This window comes from Equus caballus, chromosome 3 (genome assembly GCF_041296265.1).
Source record: "Equus caballus isolate H_3958 breed thoroughbred chromosome 3, TB-T2T, whole genome shotgun sequence".
Classification (NCBI taxonomy): Eukaryota; Metazoa; Chordata; class Mammalia; order Perissodactyla; family Equidae; genus Equus; species Equus caballus.
In genome coordinates, this window is record NC_091686.1 from 21,721,003 (window position 1) to 21,745,878 (window position 24,876).

At 40.2% G+C, this 24,876-nt stretch overlaps 1 long non-coding RNA gene across 1 annotated transcript in view; it reads right to left on the reverse strand.

Annotated features, from left to right (window-relative positions):
• The window catches only part of LOC138923584 (uncharacterized), a 120,640-nt gene extending 97,121 nt beyond the window's left edge, over positions 1–23,519 (reverse strand). The window contains exon 1 of the long non-coding RNA XR_011437370.1: positions 23,358–23,519. This is a non-coding gene — a long non-coding RNA (uncharacterized lncRNA). The remainder of the gene's footprint in view (positions 1–23,357) is intronic.
• Positions 23,520–24,876: the final 1,357 nt, after the last annotated feature.

Below are 24,876 nucleotides of genomic sequence, written 5' to 3' on the forward strand. Positions count from 1 at the left end.
TTCTGAATTGTAAGATTCAGGGTGATTTTTATTTTACTTGATATGTCTTCATATTTTTCAAAATTTCTACCATAAAGACGTATTATTTTTATAGCCGTAAGAGCAATTAATTTTATCAGTAATGTTTAGAAATTTTACCGTATTTTCTTTGAAGATCTATAGAATACATTCCCTCTGTATATTCATTATGTTGCTTTGGATCTATTTGCTTTTTCTTAAGCCCTGCCATGATATTAAAAGCAATAAAAGTGTTTTACTAACTAAAAGACACTAAGATTTTTCCATGCTAGAAAATAAATATATTTTTAAAACCACAAAACCATTTATTCAGTGATTTTTCTTTTCTCCAAGAGCTAATGAAAACACACACTCACATATACAAAATGCATTTTTTTTTAACTTTGGAGAATGGATCCATAACAAATACTCCTTACTTCCCATCTCCCACCTCCCCATACATTGATCTACTTCATAATTTTTTATGTCTTAATGTATGTACCAAAGGTCTGAAAGTGACATCTAAACTACTTGTCTCCTGGACTTACAGATGGAGAAAACAAAGACTCAGCTGGGAGAGGCACCTGCTTTCTGAAATGGAATCACCTACTTTCAAGCCCAGGCTTTCAGAGAGGTAAACCAAATACCTAATCCTTGCTGGTAGATTCCAGAAAGAACATGGATGAATATTCTCTTCATCTTTTTTTTTTCCTTACACAAATTTAACACTTTGATCACTTATAACCAAAAAGCAGTATTTAAAGAAACAACACAGGTCACTTTTATTATATACAGTGCAGTTAGCAAGGCACTACGTTGAGTAGCTATTTAAAGGAATCACACTTCAAAAGGTAATTGACCTAAATTCTCCTTCCTGCTCTGTACTCTAGTGAGCCTTGCCCATGTGCAGCCCTCCCATGCATCTCACGCATGGAAGAAATACAGTAGGGTCCTGCAGAGGATGAGAATCTAGGCCACAGTGATTAAAACTAATTCAAACAGTATTTTAATGCCTGTGTGTAGTTTGCTAAAAATTCGCAACTTCGCTGGGCACCTAAGGGCTGACAGCTCCTCTCTGGAGTGAATCAGAAGTTGACTTATAGAGAAGAACACTTTAAAGTGATTACACCTGCTCTGGTCCCATCTGGTTGGAGTATGATGAAATGGAGTTCTATGCTTTCAAAGCATTTGTTATGGTTTGAATCATGAACAAAATTACAAATAACACACATATCTAAAAGAAGAAACTACCATGAGCAGCCTAATGTTACCTAACTTTTTTTTTTGTTAATCTCATAAAGAACACCAGTGTAAGAAACTTTTTTGGCAGATGTTCACTATTTCAGTCACATTATCTGGCAATGTTCACGTTCCAGGTCCATTTCATTGCTTTGCCCCAGTGATGTATTTTAACTTGTAAATTTAAATGATATCTGCTGGTAATATTCTTAGGATAATTGTGCAATTGATTAAAGTTCTTTAGAACCTACGGGAACACCAATTTGAAGTTTTAAATATCCAACACATTTACTGGTTGTAGAAATCCTGTCAGCGTCAACTAATCATTGTTCCAAACATCTTTGGAACAAAATGGAATCAACAAATATCTTTGGTATATGATCTTCCTGGAGTGCTTTTGTGCCTTTCTCCCATTATTTTGGAAAATAATATTGATGCTATCATTTTAGAACACTTCCAGAAGCAGAGTTGACATTGAAGTTCTGACTCATTTATAAAGCCATATGTTGCAAATCGCAGCTTTCTGTTCCATACACGATGGAGCAAGGCAGATGTTAAGTTGGGAGATTTTTGTGTTACCTGAGGTTGTGTGCTAGCACAGAAAGGCATCGGAACCAAATTTCTAACTTATATTTCTGATGTGTGTCACTGTGTTAGCAAGTGTTCTCATCGTGTGTTCCTCAAACAAAACCGTAGCTATTGCTCTTTAAAGTATAAAATTAAACAGAATAAAAAATAAAAAGAGATATACACTAAACCTCTAACACATAAAAAGTGGAGAAGGCAAAAACAAGATGAAATAGGCAAATGGCTGCGTGAAGGAAACAAAATCAAGCTCCTTGGAGCCTAAGATTATATGAATATGAGCAAAAACTCACATGAAGTCACTTAGTAATGAGGTCAAGAATGCCGAATAATTTAGCATACCCTTGGATCTTGATGTGTGATTGTCCAAAACTATCTTTCACAAGCCACATTGCACCTTGTCACAGAGTCCTATTTCTCCCTCAAGATAATGCCCAAATATTAACTGACCCAATTTGGTGGAAATTACCTAATTGGCTGCAGTCACTTCAACTTGAACGTGACATTTTAGACTGTTCTGTAGTCACAGGGATAAGATAGAAGCTTGAGCAGCAGACTTGCTCTTTGTGATAATTGTAGCTGAAGCTTGTGTTATCACCGAAGCTTATTATTTTGCAAATTGTACACTCAGTTTTTTGTAAAAATTGTACTGTAAGGAAAAACCCCTGAGGAAGCTTCTTTTCTCTGCTGGTTCTTCTAACACCCCCAGATGCGGATGACCGAACAAAACGCCATGTGATTGTGCCAAAGTGCACTTAACTACAATGTCACTGAAAAAATATCTTAGTGCCATGAATTAAACAGTGCCTTAAGTCTCTGTAATCTTTAGGTGTTGTGCTTATTCAGCTAACCAAATTACCCCTAGTGAATGACATCAGTTAAGGGCACCCTTTCTGTCTTGGGAAAATTGTTTGCCTGCCTCTTCGTCAGGCAGGTAAAAGAGGAATAAGAAGTCTGCTCCCTGCTAGCATTGTCCTTGGCTTCCATTTTGTGCCTGAGCGTGAAAACAGTAAACTCCTTCCTGCACAGTATGAGGGCATCAAACAGTGGACCTCTTTTGCTTGTTAGCAATTCTTCGCATTTCCAGGAGGATATCTTCCCTCCCTCCCTCTCTTCCTTCCTACCTTCTATATTCACTGAGTAAATAAAATGATTCAGTCCTGTGCTGGGCACTGAAGATACGAAGATAAATGAAATATAGTCTCTGCCCTCAAGGAGCTCCCTGGTTAAGAAGGGGAGAAAGAGGAATAACTACTTAATTATAGCCCCGTGCAATGAGTACTCTGTGTGTACTACCGAAAACGCCGAGACATCAGGAGGCTTCACAGAGAAAGTAACTTTGGGGCCAGATCTTGAAAGATGAACAGGTGTTTACAACTGGAGAAGAGAGAGTGATTAGAGGGAATTGGGGAAGTGATTGCCTCAAGCGGAAGAGATGGCGGATGTGAGGATGTCAAGGTGTGAAATATGTGGCTCAAATGGCAGGAGAGGCCAGATCAGAAAGGACCATATGTGCCTTTGTAAAAAAATAAAAAATATGTATATTGGTCTCTGCCCCTGGTTTCTGCCACAGAGCTCCAAAATCCCTTGGAATTTTATGGGTGATAAGAATGTGTTTTATTCTAATGAGATGACTCTTGGTGGGCTCTTGGATAGCTTCAGGATGGGGGCTTCCTCTGGGAAGGGGAGAGGGGCTGGAGATTGAGTTAATGATCACTCGATCATGCTTATGTGATGAAGCCTCCAAAAAAATCACAGAAGTATGGAGTTCAAAGAGCTTCTTGTTGGGTGAACCTATCTATGTGCTGGGAGGGTGGTGCACCCCAACTCAATGGGAGCAGAAACTCCTGTGCTCATCACCTTTCCAGACCTCACTGTATGTATCTCTTCAACTGACTATTCATCTGTATCCTTATCATATCCCTTATTATATAATAAACCAGTAAACGTAAGTGTTTCCCTGAGTTCTGTGATTTGTTCTAGCAAACGATTAAACCTGAGGAGGGGGTCGTGGGAATATTCAATTTGTAGTCAAGTCACACAGAAGTTGCGGGTAACCTGGGGACCCCCTACTTGTGATTGGTGTGTGAAGTGGGGAGCAGTCTTATGGGAATGAACTTTTAACCTGTGTGGTCTGTGCTGACTCTAGTTACTGTCAGAATTGAATTGAATTGTAGGACACCCAGCTGGTGTTGGAGAATTGTTTGGTGTGGAAAGCCCACACATCTCGTGTCAGAAGTGTTTGAGAAGTGTTGTGAGTGTGAGTAAAGGAAAACACAGGAGAGTTTTCCTAGGCAGCCTTGTCCAGGTGTCTGGACAAGTCACCAAGCTTCTTTGAGCTTAGGATATGCATAGCCTATTTAACACTTCTCCATGCAGCAATAATTTGATATTAATGCTATTGTTCTTTCATCAACAGTCCATTACCATATACCGTTAATTTTTTTTTTTCAGGCAGTAGGTGCTATTGGCCAACAAAAGCTAATGTCTCCTCTCTCAACCAATGAGCATCAGTGTACCACGCTGCAACCAGTCTTAGCCAATAAGTGCTCTACCGTGCTAAGTATCTTTTGCAGTGGTAGTGTTTATTCTGCCACGATCCCTCTTTCTGCAATTTATTTTTGCCCTGAGAAGGGGCTTTGATCTGTATAAGTAACAAAAGGTGTTCTGGAGCAAAGAATAAAGAGTATGATGCTGGATGTTCAAATATGAGTGTAATAGAAGCTCAAGTGATTTCAAGGAAATGGTGGAAGAGAGTGAGAGAGTAACATTAGCAGACAATTAGAGACCAGTGGCAGTCTGACTTTGGGAAGGGCACCATATAGAGCAGGGCATCTTGGAAGGACTGCACACCACCTGCGCAAAACTTGGCTGGAGGGACCTGCTGATCTCAGGGAACCTGGAGGGAAAACGGGGTCAGTGTCAACCATCGCCATGATACTGGGAACATGTCTCTGTAGGATCTATGCTTTCAGGACCATGTGCAGCACTAATTCGGGTAGAACATCCCTTTCCTGAGTAGACACCCTGTGCAAAAGAGAGTGAATGGGGAGTTCATGGCTTATAAGAGTACACCTCTGGAGCCATCTGAATTTGAAGTCCAGCTCCACCATTTACCAGCTATATCACCTTGGATATTGACCTCACCACACCTCAGTTTCCCTATCTGTAAAATGGGAGCAACAATCTTACCTACCAAATGAGGTTGTTGTGAAAATAGAATGGTACTTGTAAAGAGCTTAGAATAGTGCCTGGCATATATTAAATGCTTGAAGATATTAGCTATTATTATTATGACCACTGTTATTGCTATTTAGTTTTCTGTCTGTAAAATGAGGAAAATTGACTAAATGATCCCTGAAGTTGCTCGCAGTTCTAACATTACCTGAATTCGCTAATCCTTTCTATCCTGGGAGAAAACTGTAACTTGAGGGTTTGATTGCCCCCATCTAGTTTACATGGGGAGTAAGAAGTAAGATGCAAAACCAGAAATGGAACCTAGGTCTGCCAGCAGGTGCCCTTTGTGCCCTTTCTTGTGCCAAAAACTGACCAAAGCAACACCCAGCTGGGCCCCCTGCTCCTTAACCTCCTGCATCTTTGCAGTCACAGAGCGTCAGGCCACTCATTTGTTTTTGATTTTGTTGCTGATGAAGATTCACCCTGAGCTAACATCCATGCCAATCTTCCTCTGCTTTGTATGTGTGTCACCTGCCACAGCATGGTCACCAAACAGTGGTGTAGGTCCACGCCCAGGAATTGAATCTAGGCTGCCAAAGCAGAGTGCCTCAAACTTAACCACTAGGCCATGGGGTTGACCTCTTTGTTTTTGATTTATTAACCCCATCCATTCTTTTGCAAATGAGGAAGGGAAGTGGCAAGCCTGGTAAGCAAAAGGGGATTTTTTGCATTGAAGGAAATAAAACTTATCATAACACTAAATAACCTAAAGAATATGCCTCCCAGCATTTACAGCTCAGGCACCTGCGTTGGTCCTGATGCCATTAGGAGATTGATCATCTTTGCAGGGCAAGTGGCCTGCTTTCCTCCAACACTACAATCAGTTTGCAGAAAAGCCAAATCTTTGGATGTAGCCCTTTGTCTTAACTACCCTTTGCTCGTGTTTTATGTAGCTGGAATCCTAGGCATACTTGTTCCCCTTCTGGAGCAGTGATGGCAATTCTGCAAGGGCTCAGTAAACACAGAAGGGAGCAGGCAGAGGGAAGGAGGGGAAGGTGGAAGGGGAGGTGGAGAGGGGACATATTCTCAGCAAACTGACCCATCTTCTAGAGTTAATTTTGATAAATTTTGCTCCTGTATTCTTTCCTACACATTTATGTGTAGCAGGAACTCTGGTCTGGTCTCTGACTCCTGGGAATGAAGCTTTCTCCTTTTGTTTATTATCTCTTTTTTTCTTGTCTCTGTCCATTTAAATATTAGGATAATCATTACCCTTTTAACAGCTAAAATATCCGTGAAGGTTTTTTTTTAAATAAGTATTTTGCATTTGACTGACCTGATTTCATCAGAGGAGGTTAATGTGATCATCTGAATTTGCAAAATTTCTTCCTCTTTCTATTTCTTCCCCATTCGATTTTGAACACATATTTAATAATTTCTGATGGTTTGCGTTTCAGCATCAGCTGGACATGCAGAATAGGCTCTCGACAGTCTCGGAATTTGATTATGACCAAGGAACCACTATTCTATAAACACTGAAAATTGGAAATTATCTCTGGAGCTGTTTGTTAACGAAGCCGAAGGCTAACCTTTAGGGCTCATTAAAATTCCACTGATGAAAACTCTCGCGCTGGTCTCTTTTTTCCTGGATCCATCCCTGTGTTACCGAGAGCTGGTGTGTGGAAATTGGTCTGGGCCCTCCCCTTTCGCCCTCCCCTTTAATCTCTTGGTCAGGTTTAGGCAGAGATTTTTAAAGCTTATAGATTTCTCTTTCTCCCTCTCAGAGTATGTGTTGTGAATCCAGACAAACACGAATGGGTCTCTGAATGTGTAACTGTTACTGAGCCACTCTGACCCAGCAGTCCTGCTGAATCTGTCTTCCTCCGTCAATAAAGGAATGAAGTCATTTAGGGAGAATTAAAAGGGGCAGAAAGAGGGATGTGCTTTCTGTACCTGACGGTAGAAATAAATATGGAGACAAGGGAGAGAAATGACAAACCTCCAAGTATAAGGCAAAATTGGTGGAATGCAATGAGTTGTTTTAATGAATCTATTTGCTAAATAACAATCAGTTAAAATACAGCCATTTTTATCCAGAGATCCCTGCATGGTGACAGCAGCCACTCTCCTGTCCTGCTGGTGGATAAGACCTTCCAAATCCTCCCAAAGAGCTGCAGCATTCAGGTGCCGAAGAGCATCTGAATTCATTTGGTCTATCTTTGTAAAAGGATGCCATTGATGGCACATAGCTTCATTATTACTATTGCTAAACAGATGGAAAATAATTGTTTATGGAATTTGTGTTTTAATCGCATTAATGTATTTGGCAGGGAGATCTATCTAAGTACACAATTGAAAGCCTGCTTTTGATCTGGGCCCCTTCAGGGCATTTTCCGTGACTGATAAACTGCTCCTCTGAGTTCATAGGCAAATGATGAAAATGATAAAAAGAAAAGAAGAAGAAGAAGAAAGCCAGGCACCAACCTCCCATTTGGGTATTTTGTTCCCTTGGAGAATCAGACAAGTTAGCCAGGCTTGCAGTCCTGCTGACGACTCAGCATACATCTCACCCAGTTATACACCCACACAGGGCTCCCTGCGAATGCCCTCATCTCTCGCCTCCCTCCTTCTCCAGTTCCCTCCTCCCCTTTGCACACAAACACACACACATGCTCGATGCAAGAATTCATATGCTCTATCTTTTCAAAGATTCCTATTGCCTTTTCATATGGGCCAGTTTAGATGATTTTAAAGTATTTATCAATAATAGCCCTCACATATTTTCCCCCTTTCACCCATCACACATTTCTTGGTTAGCATTAAAATGTGACATGATAGAAATCAGAAGCTCTGCTTTTAATGAAAATGAATGTTCTAATTGTGAAATATCTTGTCCTCTAAATATTCTGCTGTAAATCAGGCTGAGTGCAGCCAGAGGCAAGAGCAAGCCCTGTTAACTTGCCAATTTCCCTCTTACTGAGACCCAAAGAACGGAATCTGTAGGAAATTTGATAGCCACTGAAAGAAAGGGTCCTATAGATTCCCATTTCTGAAGCACAGTCCCCATCTTTCCTCCTCTTGAGATGGTTGATCGGACATTTCCCTCCCTTCTTAGAAGAACAAGATTTGAGGAGATTTTAAATTCTTGGATGGATTTGTTTGTTTGTTTGTTTGGTGGATTTCTCCTTCTCATTCTTTCTCCTCTGCAGAACACAACTAGCAAATGATTGGATCTTTGACAGAACAAAGGTATTTTTGATGGCCTCTGTAATCTAGTGCGCTAATGCGCCCAGTCCCCTCATTGTCTTGCTGTCTGATCCCATCCCTTCTGCCAGACAGTCACTGCGGGATGAGTCACTTTTAATGTCTGATAATCAAGGTGAATTTTCAAAAAGCTGCCATTTTGGAATTATGCACTATATCACAGTGTCAGGGACGAGTGGAGGAGGAACGAGGAAGGAAAGGCTAAGATAGACACCTACTGCACATTTGGAGAACTGCAGGACACAGCAACACCGTGCCAGCTGAGATGTGTCTGGAGGGTCTAAGTCGATCGAGGCGTCCATAATGAGAAGAAGACTATGTTAATTATAAATTAAAAATAACTTCTATGATAATGAAGATTATATGCACAGGAGGAAACGTCTTAGTTAAAACAGACTGGAGGGATGGAATTAAGCACCAGCCATTTGGGGGTATGGATTCTGTACCTACTGAATATATTGTGATTCATTAAATAACCTAATACAAACTTACATGAGAGAAAGAATAGAAGTGAATTATGGCTGTCTCCGTGGATGCTGCATTGTCTGCCATCCTTATTGAAGCAACATCACCTACGGGAGGTTACCTAGCAGAGGAATACAACCTCCCTTCAGCCAGGGAGACTGGATATTTTTGGAACCATTTAAAGGACTGAAACCTTTTTCCCCCGTGAAATAGCGAGGGAGATATTTAGAAACCCCAGGTAAACAAAGGCCAATCAAATATTCTTGCAAGACTGCAACTATTCAAATATACATTGGTCAGTGTCTTCTCCAAGGTAATTAACTAAACCAACTGTTAAGTATGGTGGCTCTGGAATTTTTTAAAAAATCGTTAGCATTGTATTAAATAGTAGAGTTGTTGAAGAAAAATGATATAAGAATAGCCTGCTACTTCTGTTTAATGTTCAGATAAGTGAATGCCTATAAATAGAACCAGGATGTTTTGACTAGGGAAATGCTGTCCTCATTACAGCTGGGAGATGCTGGGGTGGTTTAAAGCTGAAGCTTCAAAGCCTTGTCCTGCTGTATAAAAGCGCGAGGGTTTTCATGGCTGTTCAGTGGCTGGTCGGAGTCTGCAGGTGCTTTATCTGTCCTGGGGTAGGGAGGCAATGACATTTCTGATAACACTATTTTGTAACCATAATTAATACTTATATATTTCCTCTAAGAGAGGGCTTTAAACACCTGCATATCTTCTTCAACACAAGTTATGTTTACAGATTATTACACCTTGTTATTGTCTAGAGGTTAACTAGTCCCTTCTCTCCCCATTCTCTACCCCTGTCTTCACCACTATCACACGCACACACACACGCGCGCGCACTATGCTTAACAGATGGTTGCAAAATAAGCAGAGAAAGAAGGAAATATTTAGCTACCATGCTACTGTTCTCATGTATACAAAAGATTAGAAAATATTCTCTCATACAGAGAATATTTGAGATGAAAGTGACCCCTTAGAGATCTTTTGCTACAACCTAATTGTACTAAAACAACTAGAGAAGTGACTTGTCCTAGGACACTCAGTCAGAGAATGGCAGATGCCAGGCTAGCCTCCAGGCGTCTAACTGCAACCTGACATGCTTTCCACGCAGTGTGCTCTCTTCCCATTAAAAGAAGCAGGTCTCTGCTGCTGGGCTAAATAGTGATTAATGCACAGATGTCACAACGAAAGAAAGAAAAACCTGAGGAAGAGAGAAGAATCATGTATATTTGCAACCATGATACAAAGGAATCAAATGGAAAATAGTATGAAATAAAGAAGAGCAAAATGTCAATAGAACATCTATCTAACTAAACGATCTGCCTAGTCAGGAATACTGTTAGAAGGCAGAATTGTCCTTTCTTAAGGAAAGTGGGGGAGACGTTTGGAACTAGACAAGAAAGCAAACACTGCTTGCAAAAGTCACACTGCTTTATTTCTCTCTGTGTATTTTCAACTGAAATATTAGAATAATGCAGTCATTTTCAAACATAGATTCTTTCTGTAGTTCTTGAGATCCTGCCTAGGCTCTGTAAATTAGTGACACAGCTGACTAGGACTGAACCAGCATTTCTTTTTCTTCTTCTAGAATCTAGATCCTTAGAAGGTACAGCCTGCCTTGCTCTCTGAGGAAAGGTCTACGTGATATGACCTGGCAGGTGCTTCCGCATCTATGATTTCCCTTTCACTGTGTTCTGCCTCGTGTTGGACTAATCTCTCTCTGAAGTGTTTTACACATTTTTATTAAAATATCTCTCTATGCTTTGAGGACTCTGAGATCCTCAACATGAAACTCCTGCACCCTCAAGTATTTCCCCTGTTTTAGTGTGAAACCTGATGGATTTTCTTCACAAACACCTAATGACAATAGGAACATTCTTGAAGGCACTAGATGATAATAATGATTAACCAGACATTATTACAAGCCAGAGCAGGACCTGCCAGTAGCTCTGCTTTTCCTTCTAAGAGAACCTAAAGAAACGCCTGCACTAAGAATTAAAAAGAAGAAATAAAATCCATATCAATAGAGAATGTGTTTTAGTATGATAGAGAATCTTTGGCAGATAAAGGAAGGGATCAGAAGATTATGTATTATGTAAGAAATTCTAACAAGTAAGATGAAGGATGGAGATGTGGTAGTCGATAGACACTGAAGGGGTTAAAAAAAACAAATTGTGATTCCTTCAAGTATCAAAACAAATAGGCTTTCATATTCTCTCTGATCCAACTTTTTGCTTCTGGGGAGGAAAAAAATTGAAGAACGTACATCTGGCTGGTGGGGTAAACACAGAGATAGGTTATCTGGTTTTGCTCTGGAGAGCTATCAAGAGACTTAATGGGACTTCCGTTTCAATGGTACTGTTAGGAATAGAATTTCTCAACCTCAGCACTGTTAACGTTTTCCAATAGACAATTCTTTGTTGGAGAGAAGGAGAAAAGCCAGGAAGGTGGGTGTCCTGTGCATTTTAGAACGTTCAGCACCATCCCTGGCCTCTACCCAGTATACCAGTAATACCCCCAAGTTGTGACAACTAAAATGTCTTCACACATTGCCAAACCTCCCGTCCCCTGAGGAGCAAAGTCACCTTTGGTTGTAAACCACTGGACTAGAGGGAACGGTTCTCATTTGGGAAAATAGGCTCAGTTGTCCTATGTTTTGGAGACGATTATTCTTTATACAATAAGGCCTATGTTTCTGACAATGCGTTCAAAACACAGCAGGCACTTCATGGTGCCTGATGTTGCCCATGGATTGACTAATGACTGGTTCTCCCACAGAACTCAGAGTTCAAAATACCTGTAATCAAGTCTAGAGGGAGGCATGTCTCAAAAAGAATTAAGCAATTAGTTATTGACATATGGGGTTGACCAGGATCAAATAGATGCAAAGCGAACTACATTTTTGAAAGATATATGATATCAACAAAACATTTTGAAAGAAATTAAAGACCTAAATAAATGGAAAGACATCCATGGTCAAGAATTGGAAAATTTAACATTGTTAGGATTGCAGCACTTCCCAAAGAGACACCACCCTAGGTTGTTTTCTTTTTTTAATATGACTATTTGAGACAAAAATGAACTTGAAGCCCCCAATCTTCTATAGCAAGCAGGTTGAGCAGCAATGGAGAGCATATTTTTCAATATCCCTTTCAAATGTGGCCAAGGAGGATAATGGAGGGGAAGGGACCTCCCAAGGCCATGGAGAACAATGACCTGGGAAGCTCCCCCAGGGAGCAGAACAAGAGCCCAATCAAAGAACAGTCCCTACCCCTAGAGGAGCTTTACCGTGTCATCCCACAGAGATTTCAGAATTGCTGTGAATCAGTGACTGCTGTATGATTGCCATAATTTCCCTTTCTAAATGGAAGTATTTATTATAGTTACCCTGTCTCTCTTCCACCACTATATGTGGGGCATGTGGGGGCAAGTAACTTGGCTTGTAAGTTCATAAGTATCTGGATCAAGAGGAGCCATATGAGATCCAGTGCTTTGAGTTTGAAATGTGATTGGATAAGAGTTTGGGGTGTCTTCTTTAAAGAAGAGGTGGCAATATTTTGCATGTAAAAGTGGGGAGAAAGGGGCCAGCCCCGTGGCCGAGTGGTTAAGTTTGCACGCTCTGCTTCAGCAGCCCAGGGTTTCGCCGGTTCGGATCCTGGGTGCAGACATGGCACCGCTCATCAGACCATGCTGAGGCGGCGTCCCACATAGGACAACCAGAGGCACTCACAACTAGAATATACAACTATACTGGGGAGCTTTGGGGAGAAGAAGAAAAAAAAAAAGTTTGGCAACCGATATTAGCTCAGGTACCAATCTTTAAAAAAGAAAAAAAAGGGTCGGGAGGGGATATTTGTTACCAAAAAAACAGACTGTGGCAGGTTTTATCACTCTTTTCAATTATTTGCTGCCGTTCCCTGTGAAATGATTATCCATACCACTCATTTTCATTTGATTCACACTTATCCATATGGGCGACTGTCTCTTTGATGTTAGGCTTGGTCATACAGCTTTGTTTTGCCAATGAATGTGGGTAGAAGTGATATATACAGCTTCCCAGCAGACACTTAGCATGTTATGGTTTAATCATCAGTTCTTTCCCTCTGTTGCTGTCTCCAGCTGAAAGCATTTAATGGGCACCACCAAATCAATTCAGAGATTTCAGCAGAAGGTATGATGGACATGATCTTGATTTAGTCTCGGGTGTGAAGCTTTTTAAAAATCAGCCTTATTACTCAAAGCATTTCTCAGTTTTATCTTTTGTTGGTTGGAAGTGAAAAATAGTTGCATTTTTCAATCCCATTTTCAAACCAGCAAGCTCTTTCTCGAGCTCTCTCTTCTTGTATTACATTGTTAAATGTAGCCAATAGAAACTAAAGCACACCAGGAGCTTTCTGTTTCTTATCCACCTCCCTACATCCACAAGCTATTTAGGCACATGATCTGCCTTCCTGGAAAAGCCAGATTTAAGCAATGCAATTTTTTTATTCAAAAACAGAAGAAAATCAGAAAAAGCATTTGACAAAATCTATCACCCTTTCATGACTTAAAAAAATTGCTCAATACTAGGACTAAAAGGAAAATTCCTCAGTCTGAAAAAGGGCGTCTACAAAACCCCAAAGCTAAGATCATACTTAGGGTAAAAGACTAAATGCCTTCCCACTAAGTTCAGGAACTAGACAAGATATCCACACTCACCACTTCTACTCAACATTGTACTGGAGGTTTTGCTAGTGCAATCAGGGAAGAAAAAGAAATAAAAGGATCTAGGTTGGAAAGGAAAAAGTAAAACTATCTCTGTTTTCAGATGATATGATCTTGGTATATAGAAAATCTTAAGCCATCCACAAAAAAAGCAATGATTACAACTAATAAACAAGTTCAACAGTGTTTGCAGGATACAAGATCAATATACAAAAGTCAATTGTATTGCTATACACTAGCAATGAAAAATCCATACATGAAATTAAGAAAAAAATTCCATTTATAATAGTATTAAAAAGAATAAAATACTTGAGAACAAACTTCTGAAGTTTCAAGCCAAGTAGCGGTCATTCTTTTCATCCTTTGTCATTTGCCTTTTTGTGGCTCCCTCCAGGGCTCACTCAAAGTGGTTCTATTTGAATAAGAGTTCTGCTGGGTGGTTTGGTTCAGGGACAGGAGTGTTGGTATGTGTATGTGTAATTTTTGGTGGAGGGCAATTATCCTAGTGAAGAATTTTTAACTTATATCTTTACAAGTCGGGGGTTATGTGCATACTTGACTTAAGGTGAATTAGACCTTAGATTTCCCTGTAGAATCTTGTAGAAATGATTTACCTTAACATTTTGGGAGTCATTTTACCAATATAAATTGCCTTGTAACTTTATATATTTTCTTACGTCAATTCTGCCTGATAATCACTCTGTCTTCTGTACATCTGTACCTTGTACAAATTCCTATTTCTGCACGTTTCCCACCATTTTGTAATTATTTGTGTTCATGTCTGCCTCTGACACCAGACCATGAAAACAAAGAGAGCATTTTATTAACTTTGCATCCCCAATGCTTAGAACATGTTCAATGCATGTTTGCCATCCTGAATTCGTTTCCATGGGACTTCTGTTTTCCACCTGCTTGAGGGCTATCTTCCTAAAGTCTTCTCGCCTCCAAAGTTTGCATGTCAGTCCCCTCAAATTATAGGTTGATATATAAATTAATACGTCTCCTCTCCATGCATTACATCAATTTCCTTATTTCTAAAGTTACCACTAACTGTCATTTCACCATTGGCCATAGTGAGAAACAGCCCATGAGAGTCATGTTAAATGTGCCTTGTAATGGGGTTTCAAGGCACAGTATGAGAACAGCTTATCTGTGAACAAGGTTTTAAACATAAGAAAAAAAATCTCTGTCCATTCTTTCTTTTCTCTATCTCTTCTTCATCGATATTTCTTAGCCCTTTTAACCTAAAACAATAGTGGATCTGAGAAGCTGAGATCCTCTGTCTGCCATTTAAGCACAGACTATGCATGTCTTTTCAGAGACAGACAGCTGCCCTTGTATTTAGAATAAGGACAGCAAGAAGCCCACATATAGTTCATGCTTGATGGATATTTATTGTTCAATACAGGCCAAAGGAACCTGCCCTATCACTAGTGTTTCTATCACTGTGACTATCAGCCTATCAAATCAGACATCATGATAATTGATTGAGATCTGGGTGGAATGGAGGGACATTCTTAATGGTTGATTGACTGAAAAATCCATCACTAAACAATACAGTCAACATTATAGTCACAGATTATATATTCTGTTCTGAGAGTTTTTAATCCACATAGCCATTGTTTTTGCAGAAGTTGACTTGAGGCTCACTGGTTTAATAGGTATTTTCTCATAGAGATGGTCTCAACTTGACCTGACCAGAGACGGAAGTTTACCAAGACCCAAACAACCAAAATGTTTCAGTCTTTGAAAGAAAGATACATGAACATTAACTAACAGATTAGTGTCTTCCCAAGAGTCTATCTTTGTGAGAAAAGTCTTTGCCATTTATCTTGAATAAATGGTGCTATTCAAACCGTGGTCTGTGGACCAGTGCTGGTCTGTGAACTGTTCGTTTCTGGTTCATGATGAGACAAATACAAAGATTAAAAATGAGCATTTAGAAAATTTTACAGCAGCTTGACAGTACTTTTATGTCTCGGTAATCTAGTCATAAAAAAATAGGTCTGGTATTTTGTATTTCTTTTACATTGCATTTTTCCAGTATTAATTTTTTCATGTTTTATAAAAATATTTGTTTATTGGTATGGTTTTTTTTTAAAACTGGTCTTTACCACAGATTATTTGGAAAACATAATTAAAGTACCATGTCTCATCTCTACTTGTTTGCTAGTTTTATTTGCTTTACTCCAATCTCCAGACTTCGTTCCATTTTATACTCACCACCATTTTCTCTGAACATGCTGAACTTAGATCATTTTCCTCTCCTTAACCTGCAGGCAGTAGATGTGTTAAAGGCTTGAGGCACTGGTAGCGGCTTCGTGGAAAGCCCCTGGTGTTTAGGGGTTCATTGTGGTCATGAAGCTGATAAAGTCCCCTTCTGGGCACTTCAACAATGTATTTATCATTTTGGGGGTAGAAAAGTTTGTTCCTGTTGGTTGTGACTTTGACTTCTAGAATTATCAAGCTCTAATAGGCTTCAGTAAACGATCCTTTCCCTGCCACTTTCAAAAAGCCCATGTGGCCCTTACAATGCTGGAGAAGTTCATCTTAATCCACCATGCCCTTCCAGCCTTACTAACCTCCACATCATCTCCGCACAACCCAATAAATGTCGGTTCTCCACGAGTACTATTTCAAGTGAACTGATATATCGTTCATTGTTATATTTCATTTGATTCTTGTGCTGAGCAGTCAACCTGTCTCCAGGAGAACTATATTTAACTGATTATGTCTTAACCTATGACATCATATTTTTTAAAGAAGGTGATTTGAAGACATTGATATCTATTGCCGTTTACAGCTCCTTTTCATCCAGATTGATTATATGCTCATGACGGGGATGTGAGTGATGGAATGGAGAGAGCTAGACCAGAGTCGGGGAGACCAGTTGAGAGGTTACTGCAGTAATCCAGGCAAGAAATAATGTGAGACCGATCCAGGATAGTGACAGTGGTGTTGGAGAAGAAAGGATGAGCATGAGAAATATTTAGGCTTTAGAGCAACAGGATTTGGTGCCTAATTAGATGTGGAGGTTGAGAATGAGGAAAAGTTGAAAATGACCCAAATTTTTGGTTTGATGTAACTAAGTGGATGGTGATAAGACAGGCAGATAGGAGGAATAACAAGTTTGCAGAAATATGGGGAGAGAGGAGGTGATGGATTCAGCTTTGAACATACCAAGTTCACCAGCATGACATCCTGGCAGTTGGATATATGAGTCTGAAACTCAGGAGAAAAGTCTGGGCGACAGATTTGGATTTTCTTAAGTCATGGGTATATAAGGCATTAAAATCATAGAATTGAATGAGAACATGGAGATGTGTAATATTTTAAAATGTCTTAGAACCATTTCAATTTATTCAACTTCCCCTTAAAATTTAAGGTTTTTGATAGTTATGGTTTCTTTATCTTCCATGTGATAAAATAGGATAATCTAGTTGTATCCTAATAGTTTACACATAGGCACTATGGGATTCTATGAAAAGTGAAGCTGATCAGAGAGATTGGCTGTAATGTTTCCTAAACTTGGAACTCTGTCTTCTAGTGTAGCCCAGATTATCCAACTCCCCCTCATCCAGCTCTCCTCATTAACAGTTACTAAAAACATGCAAATGTATATATTAGGATTGTATGTGTGTCAGCCCATTTCATTCAGTTCAATCATCACATGACCCTCTAAGAGATATTAATAAACTCATTTACAGTTGAGAAAATGAACTCAGAGCTATTACATGGATGGAAAGTGGCTAAAGTCACCATCCATTAGCATTGTGAATCTCCAGCCATCTGGTAACATGTGCTATTGGACAGCAACATATTTAGGGCCCCACTCTGTACTGGTCATCCCAAGTGCTCATACCTCTGTCTGCCTTAACCAAATCAGACACCAACAAATAGCCAATTTTTGTGGTTCAAAAATGTTTTATGATAAGTCTTATCAAGAATGCACCAAGAGGCATGGAAATGTTCATCCTTTTTCACCCAGCAATCTTGCTTCTATGAAACTACCCTAAGGAAATATTCAAAGGGGCACCCCAAAATTTATTCATAAGTTGATTTATTTAACAAATATTTTTAGTGAGCATCTACCAGTCTCAGGCACTATGCTGGGAACTGGGAATACAATTGTCAATTAGACACAGTCTCTGCCCTCTAAGAACTCCCAGTCCAGAGTATCAAGGGGATGTGGTACCCACAATGACAGAGCACTTGACTGGGTATCCTGGAATACGAAAGAGGAGGCTCTCACCAGTCTGGGCAGGGAGTCTTCCTGGAGGAAATGATGCACAGACTGAATTGGTTGTAGGTGTTAGTCTTGGGAAGATGGGAAGTAAGAACATTCCAGACAGAAGCAACAACATAAGCAAAATGAAAGGAAAAGAAACTACATTAGGGTCTTTCAAGAATGGACAGTTTGGAGACGTACACCATGTTCTGGAGCCTCACTTTTACTCTGTAGGTCAGAGGTACTCCCAGTGTACTCAGAGCAGCTCTACTGTTTCTCAGACAAGCTTTAGGGGCCTTTGTCAACAGGGAGGTGGGGTGGGGCTGGGAATTGGTCCAGGATCTGAACCCCACCCCTGCCATAAACCAAGTTCTCTGGGAAATTTTACTTAAGATATTTAAAAGAAGGGTTCCACTGCTGAAGAGAAAGTTTAAATATCTTTCATGGGGAGCAATGGGAGATCTTTAAGCTAGCGAGTGACTAGAACAGGCATACATTTCAAGTAGATTACACTGGTGGCTATGGGGAGGATACTGCACACAGTATTTAATTATAACTAGAAACAATGCAAATGTCCAATAATAAGTGTGATAAAATAATAATAATAATAATAATATAATAATAGCTACCATTTATCAAATGCTTACTGTATACAAGCACAGTGCTAAGTACATATATACTCCACATCATTTAACCTTGATGGAAACCACATAAGTATTATCAAGATTTTGCAAATTTGAGAACTGAGGCTTAATGAGGATCAGTAGCTGGTTTTGCATCATCCAGCTATCAAGAGGTGGGCTGGAATTCCATCCCAAATCTGTCTGGCTGCCATTCTGACATGCCATTCTGACTCCTGAGCTATGATAAATCCACACAGAGGAATGTTATTCAACCTTTTGAAATTGTGTTGTCAAAGACTATTTAATGATATGGGAGAAATGTCTATAGAAAGTCAAATGAAAAAAATTTACAAAAAACATATAGAATCATTCCAACTTTATTAAATATATTAAAATGTTAAAAATATTTATCACTGAGTGGTAGGACTGTGGGTAATTTTAACTTTTGTTCTTGTGTTTTTCTTCCAAATTTTCTAGAATGAGCATATGTTCCTTCAATCATTGGAAGCATAACAAAAAGTTATATATAAAAAAAATATTCAAGGTGAAATGTTTTCATCAGTCATTCTCACTCTAGACCCAAGAGGAAGGATTAGTTCTTCAACAAGTCTTTCAGAACAACAGTGCAAACTAGCACGTGTGCAGGATGTAAGGGAAATTGCTCTGTGCTAACTACTAATCTTATAACCTTAAAGTTAAATTCTCTGGATCTCAGTTTCTTTGCCTGGGAAATGAGGAAGTTAAGATAAATAGTCTTTACAATTCCTAAAAACACTAAATTTTATAGGTTTGATTTTTTTTTTTTAGTTCAAATGAAATCAAGCAGGGGACATAAAAGAAATATTAGGGGCTGGCCCGGTGGCGCAGCGGTTAAGTTCATACATTCCACTTCGGCGGCCCAGGGTTCACCAGTTCGGATACTGGGTGTGGACCTATGCACTGCTTGACAAGCCATGCTGTGGCAGGTGTTCCACATATAAAGTAGAGGAAGATGGGCATGGGTGTTAGCTCAGGACCAGTCTTCCTCAGCAAAAAATAGGATTGGCAGCAGATGTTAACTCAGGGCTAATCTTCCTCCAAAAAAAGAAAGAAAGGAAGAAATATATTAAACTCTTCTTGCTTTAGTTACATTTTCATAGGCATTTAGCGAGGGTTCTTTGATGAGGTTTTGGCTATCTGGTAATACGATATATGCTCAGCCACATTCAACATCTGAGCACCACTCAATCCTTTCACAAAAATTTTTCTCATTTCGTCTTCACTAAAACCTTTTGAGGTGAGCATTATTATCCCTGTTTTTGCTGACGTAGATCAAGGAGTTAAGGAATTCACTAGGGGTCTCTCATGATATGCTATAGCCAGGTTTCAGCCCAAATGCTTCTTTGTGAATTCCTGGAATACTGTTAGTTCTGATGTGGAAGTGTTTGCTTATTTGTTTTATCATTTCAATTACCTCCTATATTGGTTGTAAAAAACACAGTTCCTATCCTCAAATATTTTGTATTGTAAAAGAAAGACAATGTTCTTTTAAAGAAACAATTCTGAAATTAAAATTAAGAATGATATGTAACGGGGACAAATGGAGGCTTTCTGTGATGTCTCTGTATCCTTTAGTGAGAGACGAACAAAAGGACATTATTATAAAATTGCAAATGGGGGCAGAAACAGTCACTTGTCATTAGTGTCAGAGTCATTTTAATGAAAATTAACCCCAGAAATGCTTGACTAAGCAGTGGAAACCTAGGCATCATTTGGACCCCGACAGAACCAGGGCAGTTAAATCTTTCCTACCTGCATATGAGCTTAAGAGAATCAATCAGTCCAAAGCCACTGGCCATCCTAATTGCTCTAATTATTGTCTCAGGAAACACTAGATAATACCTATGAGGTACACAAGATAGCCACAGCCCAGAATAATCTTGTAACCAAAGAATTCCCGGAGGAATATGCAGACAGCGCTCACAAAGCCTGGACCAGCCCAGTTGGATAATCAAGCATTAAAATATGTAGTTTGACAGAGAGGATGGATTCCATAGCAGAGGGTGTAGTCTCCCGCTGGGGATGACCCTGTTCTGTGGAAGCACAGCACTGAAGAAATCAGGCAGGTCATCTCCGAGAGTCATATTGGTAGCTTAGAGACACTTCAGCCCCTGAAGATTGCTACCCAGTGTGTGTGTGTACCCATGTGCACGCGTGCACATGCGGCCTTCAGGTAGAAGAACCAAATGTGATGATTTGTTCACTGTGCCCAGACTTATTTCTTGAATGTAACTACTCACCTAGCATTTATGGGCTCTGTGAAGAGGATTATGTCTAAGTAGGAGCTTCTAGGATTTTGTGAGTGACTGTCGACTTCTTAAATTCCCTGCTGTCCTGAGATGAAAGAGTGACCCAAGGGGTAAGCTTGATCTCAGAGAATAAGTGTAAACAAGGTGTTTTGTGCATGATTAGCACTGATTTACCACGTGTACATCATTTGGGACATGGCGGAGGGTGCATGGTTTATCTTGCTCAGACATTGCTTCTCCAGTAGGTTATCTTCTTCAAGGTAGTTACGGAAGTAACTGTTTTGAAGTGCTCTGGTTCTCTGAGGAATGTTGATGTGTGGATAAAGGATGATGCATCAAACAGCCCTGGACCAGAAGTTGGGGACGCGGTCTCAGCTCTGCCACTGCGTCTCACAAGTAAAGTAACTTACAGGTGCCATTAATTCTTCATCATCAAGAGCAGAACTATATGTTTACTTATATAAGTAACCCAGAACAAATGAAATAATACGTCAAAGCACTTAAATCTCACTATATGTAAAGTATAACAAAAGTTAAGGGCCCCTTACTGCATTGCAAGGTACAGGTTCTGTAGGACATACAAATAAGATACGTTTCATATCTTTAGGGAGCTTGGAATGTAGTGAGGTGACAGACCAATGCGTGTTTGCAACCACTTGAGGTGTAACAGACATTGCAATAATTGCTATGAGAAAATTTATTCAGTCATTCAACAAGTACTGGCAGACACTGTGCAAACTCTAAAAGCAATTACTTTGAGGTGTGGGGAGGCAAAGTCATGAAGCTTTATAGAAATGAGCATTTGGACAGGGCTTTGAGGAAGAGGTAAAATTTGTTAGGCAGAGATAAATTGAGGCAGGTGTGACAAAGGTAATGGAAGAGTAAAAGGCATGGGAATCTTACAGGGTGTGCTTGGGAAAGAGTGAGCAGTCTGGTTGGGCAAAAGTCAAAAACGTTAATTAGAAAAGGAGGAGGTAGTAAGAGAGATGCCTGAAAAGATCTCTTGTGGCCAGATTCAAGGTGGCCAAGTTGAGAAGTTTGAACTTTATTCTATAGATATCAAAGACTTGGGGCAGAGGAGTGACATGATTACATCTGTGCTATAGGACAGTAAGTCTGTCGATGGAGTAAAGGAGGGGAGGAAACTCAGTAGAAGTTTTTTTCAAGAGTCCAGCCAAGAGACGACCAAACTCGGGCAGAGAGGGATAGAAAAGAGAAGTGGATGCAGAAGATATGGGGGATGTAGAATCCAGAGAACATGACATCTATTTGGACACGGGCCAAGGAGAGGATGGAGTTGAAGATGATGCTTCTCAAGTGTAACTATCAGCAACCCAGCCTTTGGCAAATTCTTGAAATGAGTAGGCTTTATTTTTGCAGCTTCGGACAGCTCAGCGCAGTACCCCTTCTTCTGCTGTCAGAACCATGTGCACTCCCTTCCTTTCCACTGTCAAAGTCTGTCATCTGGAAAGGGTGTGAAATTCATCCCGTCTGGAAAGAGCTTACAATGTTACCCTTTCCAGGTATTTGCCCTTCAACAGATTTCTGAGCTTTGAGGTAGAGATCGAAACCTTTAAAAAGGAAACTTCTAATGTTAGCTAATAATTTTCCAATGTGTTTCTCTTTATGTATCCTTTCAGGATGAGCCTTGAAGTGTTAGAAGGTACCTCTGTCGCCCCATCCTCCGAGGGTTTCCTATAGGCTCTGATCACCAGGCAGGCCTCCCTTGGCATGTATGTAGTAGGTCTACTATTTTCAGTTCTTTTTTTTGTCCAGGGCACTCACCAGGTCCTGTTTCTTGGCCCTCACTTGTGATTTGGGCAGGTGAGCTACTAACTAGGAAGTATTTTATTCTCAAGTTTCATATATTTCAAACTTTGCTTTGGTCCAGTCTTATTTATTGGCAGGGGTGATATTCAAAATACTAAATAACTCCTTACAGCACAGTCACTGAGTTGTCCTAAGGAACACCAACTGCAAACAACCAATGGGGCCGTATCAGAACATCCAGCTGAGTATCAGCTTGGATATTGGCATCTCTCAATTATTACAGCTGTATAAGTAAAGGTGAATCAACAGATCCATAGTCAAGAATTACATTCAGTCTTTTGAAAATTAGATTAAAACAGAATGAAAAGTAAACTATAATCCACTGCACTGTCACTGAATTTCCAAAGGCTCCTGATGCTGGTCCATTAACTACTGATCCATAGCTGTTTTCTAGGCAAGGTAGGAATGAGTTGTGAAAATTCTGTGATGTGATACACCTCCTCAACCTTAATCTTTCTCCCTTGTGCACAGGGTTTTCTCCCCAGTGCCTTTGAGATGCTCTGGAGGAGAGGAAGCGAAGCTGCCACCTGCTCCTTGCCTTGCTGCATTCTCCTCTCATTCACAGCCCCTAGTAGCAGATCCCTGGCCCAGGCTGTGTGTCACAACAGGCTGGCCTGCCTCTTATTATCCACTCAAGATTATTCACTCCTCCTTTTGTTCAAAAGACCCAAATAATTTTAGATACCACCCATAAGGCAGCAGCTGCCTCCAGAAGTGGCGTTCTGATTAAATTCCTCCTGCCCCTTTAACAGCCAACTTAAATGTCACCTCTAAATAATAACTGCTGACATTTACTCAGTGTTTACTCTGAGCCAGGCACCTGGCGAAGGGCTTCTAATAGATTTTCTCATTTCATCCACAAAATAAACCTCTGAGGTAAGTATCAGTATTATCCCCATTCTACAGATGTGGAAACTGAGAGGTTAAATAACTTACCCAAGGCCTCATAGCTAGTAAGTAGGAGAGCCAGCAGTCCAACGTCCGGGTCCTCAGTGCTGGTACATAGTAGGCACTCAATAAATTACCCGAATGATGAACAGTCCCTGCTTCCCTTTGCACTGCGTTCTTGGCATGTCCTTTACAGCAGCCCTCCCATCTGCAGTGGCTTATTCAGTGCCTGTCTTTTCAAACTCAACAAGGCCACTATTATATGCCCCCGGACCTGGTACCATGCCTGACATACTGTGGTTGTGCAATAAATATTTGTGGAAGGAGAAGACAGAAGGAGGAAGGAAGGGAAAAACAAAAAGACTTTCTAGTTTGAGGTTTGAAAACCACAACGACCCAATATGTACTTTTGAATGAAAAGAAGCTGCGTCACCGAAGACTGCGCTGGTCTTAGATTTGAAACACCAGAGTTGCAATCCCAGCTCTGTCATTTCCTGGCCGAGTAACTCCCATATCAGTTTACTTTGAGCCTCAGTTTCCACATCTCATAAAATGATTTTCTTCTTTAGAGAGATGACAATTAAATGATATCACGTACATGAATGAGGCCAGCCAAGTGCCTGCTACTGAATAATCGTTGGTTGTGTTGTTGAGTAAGAGATACATGGAAGGGGTGACGTATTTCACATCACATAGAGGAGCACGTAGTCATCACTGATACATAACACATTGCAAGAGACCAATAACTGTTTTGAGCGATTAGGCCAAATGGCTGTATGTCTAAACATTAAAATATGAAACATGCAAGTATCATCAGGAATAGCTATTTTACATCTCAATGCCATCTTTACTGAGATGTGGAGCTGTTTGCATTTATAACACAAGTGCATTGTGCTTTTCCTGGTCAGAATAGTTCAAACGTCTGTTCTTTCCTCTCCCCCACCCTTCCTGCCTCCGGAGTGAGCGAGCAAGTGAGTGAGCTTGTATTCCTTCCCCACGCTTTTCCTCCAACACCCTTCATCTGCCTGTCACTTTTCAAAGACAAGCTCCTCAGAATGAAATCCCTGCTTTCTTTGTTTTCCTGGTTTCCATTTTGTATCCTAAAATATTCACTTCAAGTTCCGCTTGACAGACGTCCCTAATCTAATCTCCACGTCTGCTTTCTAATTTTCACAGTCAGGATAAAACAAATAGGTTGGAGTTAATTGCCGGAGCAGCGGCCGGAGCTCTGAGCTGTGATTTATGAGCTGAGTGCAGGCGCTCTGCAACACATTTTTCTTAATTTATTTTTAATGAGTCTCTCAATTAATTTTCTTGGAAACATCTTAATGATGTTGGAGGCGGGTGTTAATGAGGTCTGCACCAGCTCCTAATTTTGCATATTTTAAAGTGCTTAATGTCATCTTGCACCCTTTCTTCCCATTTTAAGAAGAGTTGATGGAGGGGGGAGATTATTGTTGAATGGAGGATTTTCACTCTTCATGCCTCAGTCTTTGCTTAACCTTTCAGACTTTATGGGCTTATGGTGCGTCTCAGAGCGATCGTGTGCTTCCTGCTCCCTCCCGCA